We start from the raw sequence: 20,041 nt of genomic DNA on the forward strand, positions 1-20,041 counted from the left end.
ATGGCTGGGGCCTGTGCACGCTGTATCGGGTGCAGATGTTTGTCCTCCTCACCGCGTCCTGGCCCTGCTCTGTGCTGCTGGGGTGAAGTCCAGGCAGGCGCCGGCTGGGATTCTGGTCACAGACACGAGCTGGCGGCGTGTATCTGCTGTGAATTTATTTCAAACTCAAGTTAAAGTGCTCTCGGTGCTTTGGATGCAAATTTTCCTTCCTTGAAATGGGAACTGCAGGCCGCGCGCTGAGTGCTGGTAAGCTCTTTTGATTTCGCTAGCCTGTGTGCTGCGGCAGCGCTGCACCTCGCAGCCGTGCTCCGCGGAGTGCAAAATAACCTCTGCGGCAGGAGCCCGCGGGGGGAACACCTCTTAGCTTTCCGCTGGCATAGAAGAGCACTGCTCTTGCTATCTGTGCTCAGGCCTGCTTCTTTACGAAGGCTCATTTATAAAGCTGGGGTTTGTCGGGGCAGGTCTGGGCTGTAGTCTGTGTGTGTTTTCCCTTTGCTGTGCAGAAGAAGTGGTGCGAGCCCCTCCGGCCACCCGGGGAGGAGAACAAGAAAGACGTAAGATTTCTCTAAGGGCACAGGATGTTTCGTGTGGGGATTCCAGAGCCCTTTGTCAATGAGGTAGATTCCTCTGGTGCCACGAAGAAATGGCTGTGATGGGTGGAACCACCTGTGCTGGGAGACGTCCCTGGGTTGGTCCCAGCTGGCACTGGCGTTACTGCGAGCGTGTCGGGTGCCCGGTCCCCTTTGTGGGTGGGGGGCGTTGTGGGCCGAGCACCCTGTTCTGCTCGCTGTTCGTGCGGCTTTGCACGCTCACCTGTGCTTTTTAGACGCCGCCTTTGTGAAACGAGGAGAAAAGGAGGGGAGTTCCTCAAGGCTGACTCGCAGAAAGCGCTCGGGGCGGTGACCTGCGTGGGGCCGCGGGACTCGGTGCTGAGCAGCTCAGCTTGGCGGTGGGACTTGCACCCCCCACGCATTCGGCTGTGCTCCTGACACCACCCCTGTGAGTTTCTGGAGGAGTTTCTGGGGGGCCCGGCCCCAGAAAGCCCCCCTGGAGCCTTCTGCAGGGTGTGGGGGGCTTGCATGGGCCAATAGCTGTGAGCAATGCAGGGGGCTTACCCTGCAACACACCGTGGGTGCTCTGAAAATTGCCTCTGTATTTATTTTGGAATACAGACTGCACATTGTGAAGGTAGCTGGGAGTGTTTGAAAACCTTCTGCAGATCCTCCTCTGATGTCTTTTCTGCTCCACTCAACAAAGCCCCTCTATACGACTAGCAGGATTCTTCTGTATAAAAAATTAGCTTTACTTAGTTGGCTTTTTGTCTAAATCCTCCTTCTGATCTTTATTTTTTCCCCCTATGCGATGGAAAGGTGAATGGAAGTGGCACTTCATCCACAAAAGCCTTTCCTTCAGAAATGTTGGTTGGTTTTGTTTTAAAATTTTTTAAAGGGGGCTTTGCAGGGGAGGATGGAGAAGCATTTTCTTTTCAAGTTACTCTGGGGAATAAAAGTACAAAGGAAAGGAGTGATCATAACTGTACTGGCAACGGAACAATATTTTTTACTTTTTATTTTTGGAGTACCAGAACTAATTGAAGAAGGAATTCACACAACAATTTTTGCAATCTAAGGATGAGTAAACATTAAAGGGGATGCTGTACTCCTGGCGCATGCTAATGCGGGACTGCACGCGTAGAAGGGAGAAGATGTCCCTAAAATTAAATTTGAGCTGAACGCCTCAGATGTAACACTTCAGTGTTTTCTTCTTTGCGTTGCCAGATCAAAGGCGCTAGCTAGAGCCCACGTCCAGGAGTACCTGTTGAGAGGATAAGACTTCGGCGCACCTCCGAGATGAAACCACGAGGAAACAGAAGTGCTGGGGCTGAGTTGGTGGAGGCGCTTCCACGGGCTGCGGGATTCCTGCGGGTCCGTGTGGCTCTCGTCTGCTCCAGCAGGGTTCGTGATGGGTTCGGAGAGCTCCCTGCCCGTGCCGGGGCTGCCGGCATTTTGGGGTGCTTGCAGGGACTGCCAGCAGTTTTAATTAGCATCCCTTTCTAGGGGTGTAGGCACAGAAACAAGTCGGGGCTGACGTGTTGGAGCACATCGCCCGCTTCCCAGGAACCACACGCTCGCCTTCGGCTCCCCAGCGTGGTTTGTGTCGTTCCCAGTGCCAGCAGATTGCACCCAAACGGCACCGGACTTGCCTGGGCCGCGCTCTCGCTGATGCCTCCCAACTTATTCGCCTGCTGGAAGCTGCTGCTGAGGTCCCTGTGTTTCCACGCTGGACACGCTTCGGGGCTTGCCGCGAGCCGCAGCAACTGTTGTTGTTGGCGCCGAGGGATCTGCTTGCTCTCTTTGCAATCAGAGCAACCCGGCCGTCTGCTGGCTCATAAGAGCCAGGAAATGGAAGTGTCGAGATGTGCGGGTTTTGCAGCTAGGAGAGACCATTATGCTCATCATGCCGCAGCCTCCCACGGAGCGCTGGCTGGTTCATCTCCTTCTGCGTGCTGAAACCAGAGGGTTTCTGTTAGAAATAGTGCCAGCTTTCGTCTGAGGCAGCTAAGTGATGGAGCATTTACTGCATCCCTGATATGCTGCTAATATGTTCTGGTGGTTAATTACTCTCGCTCTTTCAAAGAAAAAAAACCTCGCATACTTAAAATAATCCTACTTGTTTCATCGCTCAGCCTGCGCTGAGTGCACGCTGCCCCCTCCCTGGCAAAACGTGGTGTCGGTGCTGCTCCTGGTCGGGACAAACCCGAGGGGCACTAATGCCATCAATAAGCAGCCGGGGGGGTCAGGCTGTTGCAGGGGGGCAAGGTGCTGCTTCATCTCAGGAAAGCCGGGCAGGGCTGGGAAGTGTTTTTGTTCTGGCGTTGTTTTACAGCGGAGGTTTCTCCAAGGACACCCAAGCTGGGGGCGACTCTTCCAACAGAGGCAAATTCGGCTCCCCTGCCTGCTGCTTGCTCGTGCCCTCGGCGGGCACTGCCGGAGCTGTCACCAGGCTCTGGAGCACCGGAGCGTCCCCCTGAAGGCTGCGAGGGTTTCGTTTCTGCGTGCAGGAGGAAAGCTGGAACAAGAAGAGCCGAAACCCGGCAGCACGGGGATGCCATTGTGTGCACCTGAAGGCTCAGCAGGAGCTTGGGATCGGTTGGTTCACATCGTCTGCTGCCGGGGCGTATTCTGGTCTCTTTTTTTTACACCAGTGTTATTTTAATCTGCTTTTCTCTCACATCAAACTCCCTCTTTCTACAGAGTGCAGAGAGGTATTAGGTTTGTGCCCTTTGTGATATATAGCAAAGGTTTGAGATACCGCTTTTTTCTTTCAGAAGCAGAGGTTTTTATCCACGTTATAACTTCAGCTTCTCCACAGTCATCGTTTTGGCTCCTCAGCTGGCTTGGGTAGGCGCACGGAAAGCATTTTCTGTGTTGGTTACAGGGCGGGCTGTGTCCTTAATCAAGGCTCCCACCCCTTTGGCGCATGTGTGTGCAGGCCCAGGCCGTGGGAGTGAGAGCGGAGCTCGCACCACAGTAACTCTTGTCCTCCATCTGAAGCTGGCAGGGACGTCCCCGTTGCCTCTTCAGGCTCCAGATCCAGGATCCCAGCGAGGGCGGACCTGGCTCTGGGAGCACGGGAAGTCCCCGGGAGAAGCCTGGCTTTGCTGGGAGTTGCGCAGGCAGGCAGAGGTAGCCCTTTCCCTCCAAAGTGTGTTCTCCACGTAGAAAATATTAGAAATATTTAGAAATATTAACCCACGGAAATACTTTCCACGTAGAAAACGACACGGGGAGGCTTTTTTAAATGAAAGAAGGATTGAGGCACAGTGAGAACCCTCGCTGCCCTTTGGCAAATCAGCAGCAGTGGCACATCAGGGAAGGGAACCGAGATCCTCGGACCCACCACCACGTTTCTGTGTGCCTTCGGGATGCCCAGGCCCTGGATGGTCTTAGGGCAGCTCGAGGAGGTGCCCAGGGGAGCAGAAGCTCTGGCACCCCTCTCCCCCTGCTCCATCCCCTCCGTTTCTGCAGGTCGCCCCTTGCACAGCCGAGGATGTTTTCGTCTCCCCCCTTCCCCATCCTCGCGCGCCTCCTTTCAGAGGCTCTTTGCTCTCCTCACTTTCCCACAGCTCAGAGCCATTCTCCCAGCTTCAAAAGGTTTACTAATTACCCTAATGAGGTCAGGAGAGACCAAACGCTTCTGTGACTTAAAGCAGGGGTGGGAGGGGGGTTTGGAAGGGAGGAAACATCTTGGCTTGTGCCTGTGCTGCTGTGTCTGTAGGAAGACGGCGTCTCCCTACCTCTACCCTTTCTCCCCCACCTTCCCATCTAGCAGAAAAAAAGGAAATGTGGACAGAAGGTCTCAAATGTATCAAACAGCTTTTAAAAAGAAATTCCTTTTGCCTGTCAAAAGAACAAACAGATACACCAAAAACTGTCAGAATTAGTGTTGGAGTAATTGCAGAAGCTCTCCAAGGTTAATGCTCCATTAGCGAACAGCTCTCGCACAGCTAAAAGCCAGGACGAGACAGGTTGTCAAAGGCTTGCTGGAGATTAAAGAGCTGCGTTCCCAGCCCAAACTCTCTCGTGTGCGTTGTTTGGGAGGGGAGGGCCGGGGGTGTTTGTGGGATGGAGATAACGCCGGCTCCGCTTTGCGCTGCCGTGGCACCGCTGGAGAAGTGCGGCCCCCCAGCCGGAGGAGCGGTTTTCAGAGCCGGGTGGTGGGGTTCTGGGAGCTTTGTTCCCGTCCAGATCTTCTGCAAAATCCTTGCCTCGGCCTGAAACAGCACAAGCCCTGAGCCTGGGGAGCAGCTGGGGCATGGGGGTGATCTGGGGGTGCTTCAGGCTGGGGTGCGCTGGCTCCCTGGGGAGCAGCAGGGTGCTGGGGCTCTTGCAATTCATAAATGAATTCTCAGTTTTGGCACAGCAAACTGCCGAGCAGGGCAGTGCTTTTACATCGAATCGTGGCTTCATTTCATCTCCTGGGCCAGCGTGAGGCTCATTTAGGTAAAACTGGCCTTGGTTTCAGTTCTGTGGAAGAGAGGAAGCGGTTCCCAACTTCCAGCAAGGCAGCACCCCCAGCACCACGAGCACGGCCCTGGGGTGGCTCAGCAGCCCCTCGGGAGGCACGGGAGCAGCTCCCGGCTCACCTCGGGGCTCTCGGTGTCTTCAAGCGAGGCGCTGACCCCTCTTAGCACGCCAGGCTCGGAGCGACTGCTGCCTCCTGCAAGGCAGAGCTCTGTCTAGGAGCGTTTTTCCCCCGGTGAAGGTGTGTTTGGGGTGTCGGAAGGGGTGGCCGAACTCTCACAGCCTGGAAACACCGCACCGAGGACCGGCCCCAGCCATTTTCGTTGCAAGCTCCCTGCCTGTAAACAAACACGCGTTCAAAAGCAGCCCGTGGGCTCCTGCTGCTGCTCCTGATCTGGATGTGGACAAGGCTGCCGTGAGTGCGCTCTTTGTCAGGGCCGTGGCTGCTTTAGAGCTATTGTGCTGGTGTCGTGATGGTGCCTACGATCCCTGCCAGGACCAGGTCTTTGTTACGGGGATGCTCCGCGCACGGATGCTGAGCGCCGGTCCCCGTCCGTGGCGCGGCAGAAGGAGAAAGAGGCTGAGGGAAGGGAAAAGGGGGAGAAATAAATGTGCAGGAGGCGGCCACTTGCCACAGGGGCTGGCTGGGGCGCGGGGTGTTCCCGTGGCTCCCAGGCCTGCCCTGGGTGGTGGCTTTCCCCTGCTGGGGGTTTGGCTTTGGGGCTGGTGCCGTGAGCCCGGGACCAGCTCAGGACCAGCAGCGCTGGGGGCTGGCTGTGGAGGGAGGTGAGCCGCGGGCGGTCGGCCAAGGGCCGGCGCGAGAGGCCCCTTTAAAAGAGCAGCCGCGAGCAGGGGAAATGAACAATGTCATAATTGGGAAATTAAACCTTTCCTGTTCTTTTCTTTTTCTATCTTGATATAATTTGTAGTGATTAGACCTGGGGTGCAGCACAACCAGACAATGCAAGTCTTCTGTACAAGAGCAAAACAAGGCTCCTGCATAGACCCTGTCTCTTTATTAAGTTGATTTGCATTCATAATCTTCATTTGCCGTTATTATTTTTCCCCCTTGTGCTTAGTGAGTGATATTAGCATAAAGTCCCTTTTTTCTTGTTTTCTATTCACGCTCAAGGTCAGAGACTTAGTGAGACACCGACGAAAACAATCTCTTCCTCACCCTCTTTTAATTCTTTGCAGAAACATGTCCTGGGGATTTTAACATAACAATTGCTGGAAAAGGAGGGAGGGGGGAGACCTGAACAGAGAGCCCTTTCTGCGATGGAAACAGGAGCTGCCCGAAAGAAGGAGGCGAATTCCGGGGGAAGAAGAGAGGGCGGAAGAGGTCTGGGAGCAGCAACGGTCCTGGTCCTGGCCGGGTTCTCCCAGGCGGTGTCCAGGCATCCTGGGGATGCCCCGCGGCCCCCAGCTCCCTCTGTGTGTCCAGCTCACCCCTTCTCTCATGTCGAAGCCCTGCAATCGTTGGGATGCCCCAAGCGAGACTGTGCCGGGATATCCCGAGCCATCACCAGCCCTGCGGCCGTTGGTGTCCGTGGAGAGGGGCCTGGGGCTCCTGGGGCTGGTTTCTGAGCTCGGGCAGGGTCTGAAAGCGAAAGCCTCGGCTCCTCTCGTCCTTGCCCTGCTCTTGTGGGTTCGCTGCATGAAGCCACCTCGCAGTCTTGCTTTCCTTCTCGCTGTCCCCATCCTGCGAAGCAGCAGCAGAGCCCCGCAGCTGGGGCGCACGCGTCCATCCCTCTTTGAGCCGCTGGGACGAGGAGAGCAGCCAAGCTGGGGAGCATCGGACTTCCCTGCAGCCAGAAGAACAAAATAGGACAAAATTAAAAAAAAACATCGTGGAGGGACCCGGGTGGGGCAGCCCCTTCCCCAGCCGTGCCACTGGCCTACAGCAGTCAGACACTGGCCGCTTTTCGGGCTCTTTTCCAGCTCTCGTGCCACAGCTGCTCAGGGGCTGCCAACAGGTTCGGGGCCATGCCGGTGCCTGCAGGAGGGACCGAGGGTGATGTGCTCCCTGCCCCGCGCCAGCTGGGGCTCTTCTGACCCCTTGTCAGACCGGGCAGGGTCAGCACAGAGGGAAAATCCCCCCTCGGTGTCCGAGAGGTTTGCAGGTTACTGCCAGTTTTGGTAGGGAGGGGGAGCGAGGGACGGATTCCTTTCTGTGTGCACAAGCTGTGATGATTTTAATGCGCGTGTTACTGTGCGAAGCTCTGGTCTTGGGCATGAACTCTTCCAGGCAGGCAATTTCCTCTGAAATCTGATGTGGGGCTGGATCTTGGCAGATGGCAGCTGCTCTCGCTAATGGCCCGAGCGCTCCCGAGTGACCCGTCCATGGGAAGGGGGTGGCTTCAGGAGCTGATAAACGCCTGATGGCCCGGCTGAAACGCCGGCCGTGTCCGAGGTGTGGATGTCGTCTGGTGCTGCACATGTTTGCTGTGCACAGAAATATGTCTTATTTTGCAGAATTGGTAGGTTGCTTTCTTTTTTTTTTTTCTTTTTTTTTTTTTTTTTCTCCTCGGGACGCTTCAGGGCTTTCAGTGCTCAGATGCAATGTGAGCGTTTTCATGCCCCTTTAATGCTTCACTAAACAGTCTGAGCTGCTGCCTCTTAATGCCCCGGTAAAGCACAGAGTGCTCCAGAGCGTAAAGAGCATGCGAGGAAAAGGAGGCTGATGGAGACGGAGAAGAAAAGAGACTGTGAGGAGAGACAAAGCGGGGAAGAAGAAGTCATCTTCTGCCTTTCTCTCCCTGCAGATACGCAGTCCCTGCCCTTGTGGAGGCAGCTGGTGCTGAGGGTCCCCCCGGCTGCTGCTGAGCCCCCAGGGAGCAGCTGAGCCCCGCTTGTGGTCTCCCAGCCCTACGGCCACTGCATGTGTTACGAGGGGAGATGTTCCCCACGTGCCGTGGGGCGAGGTGTGTGCCATAGACCCTGCCAGGGGGTGCTGGGTGCTGGGTCCTGGGCTTTTCCTGGTGCTCCTGAGCCCTGCTCTGGTCTCTGGTGTGTCCCATGGGGCCGGCATCCCCAGCACGTCCCATATGGGCTAAGTGCCTGCAGACCGCTGTGGGTCCTGGCTCTGTCCTCGGCACGACGCCAGTGCACGCGTGCTTCCCGGGCAGACACCAAAGCGAGGGAAGAGGACAAGGGCAGGGGAAAAAAAAAAAAAAAAAGAGAGACCCCAGCTCTTAACCTAACCAGGCAAAGTTTGTGCCTCCTCCCGACCAGCGCCGCGGGGAGTCGCCGGCTCCCGCGTTGTTAATTCAAGTCATCGCATCGCCTGCGCTCTGTGCGTTTCTCCCCCGCGCCGCTTGCCCTGCCCGTTTGATCTGGAAGTACCAAAAGCAGCGCCTCGGGCTGCGACACCGGCATCCTCGGTCACCATAGGAACGGCAGCGGGGCTCCCCCGCGCCCCCCGTCCCCCGCGGCCCCGCTGCCGGGGCCGTGCCGTGCCCGCCTGTGAAGTTTGGCGCATCAAGGCCCCGCGCCACGGCCCCCGCGGCCGGCGGGCTCGGAGCAGGCTGCTGCCAAGCTGAAAGGCAGCGTTTTGGTCTGAGCTGCCGGGCACAAAGCAGAGGTTATCGGTGTCACGGAACCTGCGGAGCGCGAGGGTAAAAAGCCCTTACGGTTTGCTTCACGGGGGGGAGAACCGGGAGGAGGAAGGGAGAGCTCCGGGAGGGCACGGGTTTGGAGCTGGAGGCAGTTGTTGGAGGGCAGAGGGGGGGAGGAAGAGGAGGCGGAAGATGGAGATGTCTGCGGCGGGAGGGCTGAGGCTCAGGGCGGAATCGGCGGCTCTGCCGCTGACATCTGGCGCGGTGCTGGCTGCAGGCAGGGCCGGGCTGCAGCCCCCGGCTTCCCACCTGGGAAATGGGGCCGTTAATGGGCACGTTCCCCCTAACCCCTCCTGTCAGCTCCGTGTCAGCTGTAAACCCCCTCTGGGGAGTGCATCTGTGCCTCTATGCGCTCACCTGGTGGCTGCCTTTCCCGAAGAGGCGTAGGGAAGGGGTGGCACGGAGCTGGGGGAGCTGGTGCCTGCCCCCCGTTGCGTGCCCCCAGCAGCCCCAGCTTCTGTCAGGGGGGCTTTTCGGGGACCCCCCACCACAGGTTCCCTGGAATCCACCACTGTCGGTGGGACGGCAGAGGCGAGGCAGGCTGGCTCGTGGTGCAGAGCTCATGTGAGGGCAACCAGGGCTCGGTGACCTCTTCCCATGGTGTGCCCGGCCTCAAAACCAGCGCTCGTAACGCCGCCGCCGCGTGTGGTCCCCATCCCCGGCACCGCTGCGGTGGCACCGGTCGGTGCCATCACCACGGGGGCTGGCGCATCCCTGCCACCGTCCGGGTGGCTCCGGGGAGCCGGCAGCGCAGCGGTGGCCCTGGGCACGTCGCGGTCTGGGGGTGGCTCTGCCCCTGCGCGGAGCCGGGGCTGGCAGCCGCTGCTCCCTGCGGCGCCGTGATTGACGCCCGGAGCCGCCTGGCTCCCTCCATAAACACCTACACTTTCTAATTGCTGACAGTTATTTACTGTAAAGACAGGAGCACACGCACCACCAGCTCTGACAACTCATGTCAAAACCCCACAAGAAACTATATTTTTATGTCTTTATTTGTTTCCCCTCTGTTCCCAAGCAGATCTGCTTTCTCTCGCCCCTCTCTCCGCTGCCCCTCGGGGCTCCCCCTGCCCCAGCCCCATCCCGGGGGCGATGCCGGGGGGGGGGGGCTGCCCTTTCGCCCCCGCTTTCCCCGGTCCATGCCTGGCTGGGCGCTGACGGACGGGTGCAAACCGACGTACAGTGGATCCCGCCACGCGCCTGCTTGTTTATTTGCTGTCTCTCAGCCCCTCTGTGTTCAAACATAATTGGTTCTGCTCAGAGCAGTAAACAATGATGTGCGACGCATGAGTGAGCCCTAAACAGCACCTACATGCAATTAAAATAATTGGGTGCATACCTAGGGCTGATTTCAGCCCCCCCACATCGCTTTTCTCTCTTCCTTTGCTTCTTCTGCAGCTTTCCTCCCGTCTCGGCAGCTCACCACCAGCTCCTCTCGCCCCCCAAAACGGGCGCGGGTGCTGGAGCCTTTTCTCCGTCCGGCGCCGCGCGAGGAGCCCGCAGACCTCGGCTCGGCCTCGGCACGAGCGCAGGGTGAGCACGGCAGCACCTGAGCAGGAGATGAGATTCCAGCCCAGGCCCATGAAATATAATGAAGGCCCAAGGGACCGTACCAGCTCCTTGGTTAAAAATGATGCTGTTATATTTAGACAAGGTAACTAGAGGCCCCTCTGGACAGAGAGGAGTACAATTTTTTGTTTAATGATTCCATAATCTGATATAATATCGGGCCTGTAAGACATAATGAAGACCTGGGGGAGTTTACATCTTTGCAGCATTAAAGGGCCTCTGCTTGGGGACACAGACAGGTGGAGGTTTGAACTTTGATGCAGTCAAACATGTTTTTCTCTGGATTTGTTTGACATGATTGAGAGGGAATCCAGCAGCCGTAGGGAGAGGAGAAAATGGTTGCAAACACAGCAGTGCTTAAAACAAATCCAGGCAGCTGCTTTGCTCGCGCCGAGGGTGGGTGCCGGGCGCTCGGGGGCCCCACCAGGCTCTGCAGGGCCCCTCGGGGCTGCGATTCCCCAGGCTCCATGTGGACACCTCTGGGCACGATGGCCCCGCGGTGCTGCAGGATCTGTTTGCCTTCTAGAGCACGAGGATGCTCCTTCCCCAAGCGAACGCGTAGTTTTGCAAGCATCAGACGTGGAGTTCTAAGCGTTTTGGGCTGTTACTGGTGTTGCCTGGGGATTGCCAGGCCCGCAGCAGTTCGTGGCACGTCGCCCTTCCTCGCACAGGAGCGGCTCCGCCAGCCGCAGGGACGCGGTGCTGAGCTCCTGCAGTCCTGCTGCTGCTGCTTTTTGGGGCAGGATGAGGGCGAGGTTTATTCGGGTGACCGTGCTAGGGGCGCTGGACCATGGAAGTGATGCTTGCCCAAAATGCAAGGGCAGATTAGATGCGCCGAGATCCAGCATCTTCACTACGCACCTCCTGTGTCCGATCCTCACCTGGAGGGCTCGCCCCTGCCCAGGCAGCTCACGGCCATGCCTGGAGAGGCCCCCACGAGTGCAAAGGTGCCGCGGACAGGATGAAACCCTGCCCTGTAGGCGCTGCCTGGCCCCATGGATCCTGGCGAGAACAAGCGGTGCTGAGCTGGATGCGCTGAGGCTTCCCAGGTTTGTTGCAGCTCCGGTTTCAGCGCCTCCAGATAACCTAATCCCATTTAGGCTTGGAGAGAGCTTGCAGATTCCTCCCTGGGGAGCGAGCCGCGCTGCGGGGGGTGGTCTGTAATGAATTCCTATCATTCCAGCACAAAGGTAGCTTACAGGAGTGCTTGCTGCAGAAAATATTAGGGTCACTGCCCTATCATCCCTCAGAGACATCAGTTGTAGCTCAGTGATTCCAGCCTGCTGACAGGCAGGCGGCCCTGGGAGGGCAGAGCCGGCCTCGTGTTCCTGACTCGTTCCTTCCTTAAAAAAAACGATTTCTACAAAAGGAAGGGTTTTTGCTCTCAGATGGGGCCATGGGTGCCTGGTGCCTGGAGGCGCAGCCCTGTGCAGGAGGTCGCTCTGGAGCGTCCACTCCCGTTCACCCTGTTTTTTTTTATTATTTATTTCTGCAGATTTCAGCGGCTCCCTGGGGCATCCCATCCCTTGGGATGGGAGCAAAGGTACCTCCCCACATCCTGATGGGTGCTGGGAGCTGGCAGCAGCCTTGGCCTTCAGCCATCCACGTGGGGCAGCTGAGAAGATGCCCTGGTTGGGGCCAGGTCCGTGCTCGGGGGGGGCAGCCGCTTTCCCACCCGCGCCTGGGGAGCCCGCGGGGCCGGCACGCAGCCCCGGAGCTGTGTCCCGCTGGGGCCCGTTCCAGCTCCCTGCCCTCCCTTCCCTCTCCCCTTTAGTTATTTTATTTATTTTTCCGATGTGGGCAATGAAGTAATGAAATCTGCCCCCTCCAAGCCGGGCTTTAATACGGCTCCGTGTCTGGGGCCGGGATGTTTCACCTCGGGAGCTGCCAATCCGTCTCTGTCAAGCTGTCAGCCCTGACGTGTCTGCGCCTGGGCTGCAGCCGCGCTGCAATTCAAAGTGGATTAACTCTTTGGGCTGCCCTCCCCTCCTCCCCTTCCCATTCCACTTGGGTGGGTTCGGGCCGAACAGAAAACGCTTTTCCCCTGCGCTTTCCATATTCAAGAGCTCCCGAGGCGCTGTGGGGCGGCTCTGTGCCCGCGGTGGGAACGGGGCCGAGCAGCAGCCTCAGCCCCCAGCCCCGTGCTCTCGGGGCTGGGCTGCAGCGGGGCGACGGCTTCGGGTGCAAGCAGCGCTCCCTTCGCTGCAGGTGCTGGGCAGGGGCGCCGGGGACGTCGCCACGGCCTCGCGCCTGAGCTGCTTTGGTGCACGGGTTGGGGGGCTTGGGGAGCGGGTGGGCGAGCTCCGTGCCCACGGGCTGTTGGGGCTGCGCGATGTCCTTGTGGCACTGCTTGTTACAGGCTCCTGGGAGCAGACGGGTGCCAGCACCCCGCTGTCAGCACCCCGCTGTCAGCACCCCGCTGTCAGCACCCCGCTGCCATCCCTGTTGGGGAGCCGGGTTAGGGGCTGCGGACCCCTGCCCCCCCCAGGCTTTTTGCACAGCCATCGCAGCCCCCACTGCCGGGAGGGATGGATGGAGAGCTGGGGGGATTCGCGGTGCTCCCCCAGGCGATTGAATTTTCCCCGAGGACAGAAAGGAAACGGGGCCAGGCCGGGCGGGGCAGGGATGGGGGCGGCGCGGGGTGTCCCCAGGAGCCGCCCCCAGCCGCAGCCGAGGGGCGCAGGCACTAGGGGGGGGTGTTGGACCGGCAATCGCTGCCTGGGCGCCGCCGCCGCCCCCGGGGTTGCTCCGGCCGTGGCCCGAGTTTGGGGTGAAAAGAGGCCGGTTTGGGGGTCGTCGGTGGGGGATTTTACCCCGGGCATCTCCCGCACATCCCCGCTGCGCCCGGCTGGGCTCGGTGCCGGCTGCGGCCACCCGCGCACCTCAGCACGCATCCAGCTCGGCGCGGGGCTTGGCAAATAGCGACCGTGGTGGCAAAAGAGGACGCGGGCTGCTCTGCCCCTCTGTTGGCACCAAACCTACAGCACCGCTGCTGGCCAAATCTGGCGTCCCGCTGCATCACGCTCTGCCAGAAGCTCTGGTGCAGGGCCCTCGGCGGTTCGGCAGCGGAGAGCCGGGAGGGGCGGCGGTGCTGCCGCCAGACCTCGCTGCTCGCTAACGCGGCGCAGTCGCTGCGCCGTCAGGTCTGATCCGTGCAAGCTGTTCCTCGCTCCGCGGCGTGCGGCGGGGTCACCCGCCCGTCTGCGCGCCGCTCGCCCGCCGCGGGGACCGGCTGCCGTCTGTCCGTGCCCCCGCCGGGCCCTTGGCAGGCTGCGGTGGCTGCTCTCCGCGTGCGGGGCCGGCTCGGAGCCAGCTCAGCCCGCGCTGGGTTTGTTCCCAAGGCCGGGGGCTCTGGCGCTGGCTGCTGCTGCAGCGAGGGTTCCCGGGGGAGGCCGGGGAGGGTTTTGCTGCCGGTGTGCACATGTGGAGCTGGGCCTGCATCAGCAGCCAGAGGTTTGTCCTGAAGCCGCTTCCTTTTCTGCAGCGCCCACTTTGGGAGCTTCGGACAGCTTGGCTGGGCGCTGCTGGAGGCTTGAACAGCTCCTGGGCTCTGGGAAGAGGGCGTGGGGTGCTCGGCCTCGCTGTCCTGTGGCCCCTGCGCCCCGATTCCCACCCTCGCTGCGGGGGACGTTCAGCCCGGAGGCGCTGCTCCCACCCTGCCCGCGGGCTGGGGCCCTGATAAGGAGGGGAAATCGCTCTGCTCGGCACGGGGGCAACGCTCTGCGAGGGGATGGGGTGCTCAGGGCGGAGCGGAGCTGCCCCAGCCTGTGCTCCCCCCCATGCAGGGCTCCTAAAGTCAGTCCTGCCACCCCTCCACGGCTGCTAGGAGGACAGGGTGACCGTGGCAGGGAGGGCACCGTGCTCAGAGCTGAGCCCTGGGGTCCGGCTCCCACCACTAGGCAGAGCCATGAGGACAGTGCTGCAGCCCCGAGGAGCTCCTGGTCTGAGCAGCACCGAGCCACGAACCCGATCTGCTGGGCCCTGCTGCCTCCTCCTGCCGGGGTCCCCCCGTGGCACCTGGAGATACGTCCCCAGGCGCCTCAGTTTCCCCTGCTGCAGCGGGGTGGGTTTCTGCAGGGCCGCTTTCAGAGGCGCCAGCTGCATTCGCATCCAGGTGCCATTCTGCAGTTGTTTCCCACCCCCCTCGGTGAAGGGGCTGTGGTTTAATTAATGTTTGCAAATTGCTTTGAGGATGGCTGCTGCGAGAGGTGCGAGGACGCTCGCCGTGCCGGCGTCTCCGGCAGCCGAGCCTCAGCTCTCGCAGGGGGCCGGGGCCGCGGTGGGCGCAAATTGGCACCGCGCCCCCGGAGCCGCCGGGAGCCGCGCTCGTTCGTGCCAGCGCGGGCCTGGCGTGGGACGACGGCTCGGCAGCCGGGGGTGGCTTCACGTGCAGCTGGATTTCGGGGCCGGGCGTTTTAACAAGCGTGGGATGAGGCAGCGAAACGTGCCTGGTTCCGCGTGGAGCCCGCAGGGAGGCAGCGCCCAGCACGCCCGGGAGAAGCGTGGCCGTGGGTGGATTTGGGCGTGGAAGTGCTGGGTGTCTTCTCCTCTGCGTTTCCGTGCCTGAGCCATGTGCTGGGGTGTCCCCCCCCCTTCCTCTGGAGGAAAGAGAGCACTCCCAGGGCGGATTCACGCAATAGCTCCGGGCTCAGGGGCGCAGCCTGCGTTTGGGTTATTTTGTAGCGTTTTGCACTGCCGCCCCTGCTTACTTGGAAGTGGTTTCCTGAATAAACTGAGTGCTTGGTGAGCCTGCGGGGGCTCCGGGGCGTTCAAGCTGTGCCTCAGCCTGGCCGTGTCGACCGATAGCCCACCGCCCTGCAGTGCCGGCATCGCCGGCTCCCCGGGGGCAGTACTTTGTGCAGACACCTCTGCTCCCTGCTGACCCCATCTGCCCCGCAGAGCAGCCACGTGCCCGGAGCTGTGGTCCTGTGATCCCCCCCCGGGGCACCTCGACCCACGCACTAACGGGTGCCCCAGGACAAACCCGGGCACGCAGGCTCTGTGTCCCGGCACGGCACCGTGGCGCTTTGCTCCGGCGGCGCGGGGAGACCTGGGCGGCTCGCTGCGGCGGCTGATTGCCCTCGCCGCTCGGCCGCGCGCCTCGTGCCCGGAGCAGAGGGCGGTGGCGCGGTGCCAGCCCGGACCCGGCGCGGGCAGGGCTGCCGGAGCGCTGCCGTCAGCGCCGGCGCGGCTCAGGGGAGCGGAGAGGCCCAAGCTGACAGCGGACGCTAATGAGCCGGCAGTGATGCACTCGTGGCTGTTCATTACTTTGGGGTTTCTGACATTTGGGTCACTTAATGGATTTGTTTCCTTCTCCCTCTGCATCCTCCCCCTCCCCTCCGGTGGCTGCCTGGGACCGGTTGTAAATTAGCCCTTAATTTCTCACATGTGTCTTCCCTTAAACAGCAAACCCGCTCGGCACCCCACCCCCCCAGCCACCCCCTCCCCGGCCTCTTGGCACCTTGGGGGGGCTCCGCCGGGGCTGCCGGGCGCTGGCACGACCCCGCGGCAGGGGCAGAGCCTGCAGCAGCCGGGATCCCCCCGCGCACCGCGGCTGCGCGCGGGCACGCGTCCAGGCCCCGAAAGCTCCCGGGGCCGCGGCTGGGCCCCTTTTCCTGTTGCAGCTAAATTATAACCAGCCCTGGTAACGAGCAGGCAGGCTCGCTTCGGCTCTGCTGGCGCTGGAGCCGCGCTCCTCGCGAGCCTTTCTGCTGCGCCTCTTTACCTTTAAAGCAGGAAGGTTGTGGTTTTTTTTTTTTTTTTGCTTTCAGTAGCAAATATTTTCCATAATTTCTGGGCTGGTGCAATTAAAGCTATAGAAGATGGGTGTAAATTATACCTCCCTGCAACCGGCCTCGCCCCCCTAGAGTAGCTGGGGGCTGGAAACATGTGGATTTGCAATAATTAAGGCAAATAGTTGTTTTTGTTTGGTAAGAAAAACAACCCGGTGCTGCTCGAAAGAAAGCAAGAGAAACCGTAGAAAGTGTTTTCCTTCCAATTACCAAGGACCGGGGGAGAAAAAGTCATTACACGCGGAGCTGGTGCCGGGCTCCGCGCCTGGCAGGGGCGTGTAGGAACCAAACCGGGACCTCGCCGCGGAGCCAGCACGCGCCTACGCCGGGGAGCCAGGATTAACGGGGCCGCTCGCCGCGCTTCTCCCCTTACCGGCCATTTCCCAGCGAATTTGATCCCTGACTTCCCGCGGCTCTGGCGGGAGCCGCTGTGCTCGGCTGTACCGGGAAAAATGGGCTGAGCTGGGCTGAGCTGGGTTTCTTGCCCGAGTGTGAGCCGGCAGCTCGCCGTGCGCCTCCTGGGGGGGCAGAGAAAAGCCCCGTGCAGCACCGGGGGAAGCGGGGGGACGGCCCAGGGCTGCCCCCAGCCCACCGAGGCTGCTCCCCGTGGCTCTGGGCCGCGCTCTTCGCACCCCGTGTGTTTCAGACCGGCCTCGGAGGTGTCGACGGCGAGCGCCTGGGTGTCCGCCGCACCCCAAACCGAGGCCAAAAATCAACAGCGGCCGCTGAAGGCAGCGCCAGGGGCTTTGTGTTGTTTCCATTTCTCCGTCCACAAAATAACTACGGGATTGATTAGTCTCGAGGGATACGGCGGAGCCTGATTAATTTGGTAATTATGACTTCAAGGTATTTCCCTCCACAAGGGCCCGATCCGAAGCCCCTCAGACGTCCTCTCGCAGCCTCCACTGGGCGGCCTCCGCTGGGGCCTCACCCCGGGCTCTGGACCCCGGGTGCCGGCCCCGGCCATGCCACGCACCCATGGGTGCTCTCCGGAGCCGGTGCCGGGAACGTTTCTTGGTCCAGGAGCCCCGGGGCAGGAAAACCGAGCCCCGTGCAGAGCTCTTGATAACGCCGCCCGTGCCGGGAAGCTCCTCTGCTTTCTGCAGCTCTGCCTAATAAAAGGCACGGCCGCTCCCCCCGAGCCGTGCCCGAGATGCTTTGGGCTGGAGCAGAGCCTGTTATCGAGCGCTCGGCGTTTGAGCTTCTCACAGCTTTATGGCTCGGGCTGAGTTTTTCAGTCGAGGTTATTCTTTTCTTGAGATTTCAGCCAAATCTGCTTAGCGATTTCCAAGAATGAGGCTTCGTAAAAAAAAAAAAAAAAGAAAGAAAAAAGACTTTGTAATTGTGTTAAAATATTCTAGTGACCTTTTCTTTGAAAAGCCTGCGTGCCCGATGCCCTGCAGAAGGTACGTGAGACCCCGCGGTGAGGTTTGCCACCACCCCGTGCCCCCCGCCCTCCTTCGGGCCGGCTGGAAGCCAAAACCAAACCCCAGCCCTTGGAGCTTGCACCGGCTTGGCCACGGTGCTGGGCACTCAGCTCGTGCTCTCTGGCCCGGTCTGGTGCTGGAACGATGTCCCCAGCGCTGCCGCCGCCAGCATTCGAAGCCACAGGTGCCCGAGCAGCCTAAACGAGGCCGAAAAAGGCAAAACCAGGAGCCTGGGAGCGCGGTGGGAACCTGGCCCTGCGCCTTGCCCTGTGTTTCTGGGGAGGAGAAGAAGAATCGCCCTCCCCTCACCAGACCTCGGAGCCCGGGGGTGTCAGAGCCCATCTCAGCGCCACGGTGCCGGAGTCCGCGTGGTCCGGCGTCAGGAGCTCCAGACCCCAAAATCACTCCAGGTCCCTTTGGGATGCCCCTCTGGGGGTCTGTGCTGCTGGGCTGGGGTCCGCTCATGCTCCCCCCGCAGCCACGCGTGGGGAGGGGCCGCGGCTGGGCTGCCAGCACCCCGGAGAGGCTTTTAGTGGCTTGGCTTGATAAATGAAAACAAATAAAGCTGATAGACAAGCGGACAGCTTTATGATAGCTTCGCGCTGACAGGGAGAAAGATTGGTTGTCGGGGCTTGATGGAGAAATGTCCTGATGGGCGCAGCCGGGGCGAGGACAACCTTGGTGGCGGAGGATGAGGAGTTCCCGCGCGGGAGGACGCGCCGCCAGCTTCGTCCCAAACAATCCTGCCTTGGTCTGGTTTACTTTTTTTTTTTTTTTTGGGGGGGGGGCGCAACACTCCGCAGCCCATTGAGTTTTTTCCAAAGAGGTTTGCTAAATAACGACGGCGGGCCGTGCTTCATTGGTGTGGCTGACAGCGGACCCCTTCCCCTCCTTCGGAGCCCACAGACCCCAAACCCCGAAGGCGCCGCGTGCAGGGGGCAGTGGGAGGTGATGGGGGGGCAGCAGGACGCCGAAGCACGAGGCTGGGCAGGCAGCGGGATGGGATGCGCGGATGTGCCCCGATGTGGTCCTGTTGGTGTTAGCCCCCCCCAGGAGCCCCCTTTGCAATGCATCCCCAAGCCCCCCAAATTGCAACGCACCCCCCCTTTGCAATGCACCTCCAAGTGCAATGCGCCTCCATGTGTAATGCACCCCCATGTGCAATGCACCCCCAAATTGCAATGCACCCTCCTTTGCAATGCACCCCCCATTTGCAATGCACCTCCACGTGCAATGCGCCCCCATGTGCAATGCACCCTCCTTTGCAACGCATCCCCTATGTGCAATGCACGCCAATTTGCAATGCACCCCCAAATTGCAATGCGCCCTCCTTTGCAATGCACCCCCTATGTGCAATGCCCCCCAATGTGCAATGCACCCCCATGTGCAATGCACCCCCAAATTGCAATGCACCCTCCTTTGCAACGCACCCCCAAATTACAATGCGCCCCCATGTGCAATGCACCCCAATTTGCAATGCACTCCCAAATTGCAATGTGCCCTCCTTTGCAATGCACCCCCTATGTGCAATGCACCCCCACGTGCAATGCACCCCCCTTTCCAATGCACCCCCATGTGCAATGCACCCCTCCCACGTGCAATGCACCCCCCCCTTTGCAATGCACCCCTCCCACGTGCAATGCACCCCCAAATTGCAATGTGTCCCCATGTGCAATGCACGCCAATTTGCAACGCACCCCCAATGTGCAGTGCACCCCCACGTGCAATGCACCCCCACGTGCAATGCACCCCCAAATTGCAATGCACCCCCCCTTTCCAATGCACCCCCACGTGCAATGCACTCCCCCTTTGCAATGCACCCCCACGTGCAATGCACCCCTCCCACGTGCAATGCACCCCCCCTTTGCAATGCACCCCCACGTGCAATGCACCCCCCCCTTTGCAATGCACCCCCCCTTTGCAATGCACCCCCACGTGCAATGCACCCCCAAATTGCAATGCGTCCCCATGTGCAATGCACCCCCCCTTTGCAATGCACCCCCCCGTGCAATGCACCCCCCAACCTCCCCTTTGCAAAGCCCCCTCCGCGCCCCCCCCCTCGCACCCCCCCCGGCACGGGGCCGCAGCCGCCGGTGGCGACAATGGTGGGAGGGGGTGGGGGGGGGGGGAGGGAGGGAGGGGGAGCGGCGGCGGCGCGGGGCGGGGCGGGGCCGGGGCGTGGCTCCCGGTAGGGGGCGTGGCCTCCGGTAGGGGGCGTGGCCCCGGGGCGTGCCTGCCGGTGGGGGCGTGGCCGCGGGCGGGGCGGGGCGGCGGCGCAGCATGGCGCGGCGGCACTGAAGGCGCTCGGGGAGCAGCGGCCCGCCCGGCCCGGCCTTTGTCTCGCCGGGGCTCCCGGGCAGCGGCGGCGGAGGAGCCCCCCGTGGGCAGCGCCGGGCCCCCCGCGCCCCCCCCCCCCTTCCCTTTCTTCCCCCCCTTCCCTCCTCCTCCTCCTCCTCCTCCTCCTCTTCCTCCCCCCGGTCCCTCCCCATCCCCGCCGCCGCTCCACAGGTGCGGGGCCGCCCCGGGGACCCGAAGTTCGGGCCGGGCACCGGGGGCGGCAGCGGCGGCGGCAGCAGCGGCGGCATCTCCCGGGGCCCCGCGGCACCGTCCCGGTG

Source organism: Anser brachyrhynchus (assembly GCF_964034855.1).
Source record: "Anser brachyrhynchus genome assembly, chromosome: 23".
Taxonomy (NCBI): domain Eukaryota; kingdom Metazoa; phylum Chordata; class Aves; order Anseriformes; family Anatidae; genus Anser; species Anser brachyrhynchus.